At 40.3% G+C, this 759-nt stretch overlaps 1 protein-coding gene across 1 annotated transcript in view; it reads left to right on the forward strand.

Moving 5' to 3' along the window:
• Nucleotides 1-759, forward strand: part of LOC119585026 — a gene marked incomplete at its 3' end in the record, with an annotated part of 97,470 nt that overhangs the window by 85,522 nt on the left and 11,189 nt on the right.

Here is a 759-nt window from a genome sequence, read left to right on the forward strand (position 1 = left end):
GGAAGCCAAAAATAGCTTTGGCGTTGATGTGTTGCCCGAGAAACGAATAAGATATTTTTATTTTCCAGCGATCTTGCTCCACTTTCGTCTCTCGTTTATCTCGAACATATTTGTCATAAGATCGCATCATGGCCGGAAAGAAATGATCCACTTAAAACTTATAGCTGTAGCTCTGTTTACTGATTTGTTATTACTCTTTTGACCTATTAATCTATGGTTGAAATTTGCTGTTACTTGTGATTATTTCTAAGCAGGAACTATGATTTATGAGTATCATGTATCAAAGGGTTTTATACTCTGTGAATGTTGCTGTGCTGAGGAGAGAGAAATATATGAAGAAAATAATTGCAATGAACAAAGTAAACACATCTAAAAAAAGACCAAAATAAGCAGAATAATAAAAGTAAAGATCTATTTGCCCATAGTCAACCGCGCAGAGCTCTTCGCGACCATCTTACAGCCCGAGAGAAAATCTTGAAAACATACGGCAAAAGCAAATCATCCCGGGTTTTAAAGATAACATCGCGGTCTCTTGTTCCAGAGAATTGCGACTTCCTTCCTTCTGCAGAGGGTCGGCAAATGGACAAATCCAATCCGCCTTTTGTAACAATGCACGGACCAGGATGTTGCGTTTGTCTGGTAGCGATAGGAACGGCTGATAAGTGTAATTTAGGAGCTGTGTTCTCGCACGAATGACGCCACTGTTGGGAGCAAACCCCCCAGATCGCACCGAGCAGATCTATTACAAAGTTAGAGCCA

The sequence above is a fragment of the Penaeus monodon genome, chromosome 19 (genome assembly GCF_015228065.2).
Source record: "Penaeus monodon isolate SGIC_2016 chromosome 19, NSTDA_Pmon_1, whole genome shotgun sequence".
NCBI lineage: Eukaryota > Metazoa > Arthropoda > Malacostraca > Decapoda > Penaeidae > Penaeus > Penaeus monodon.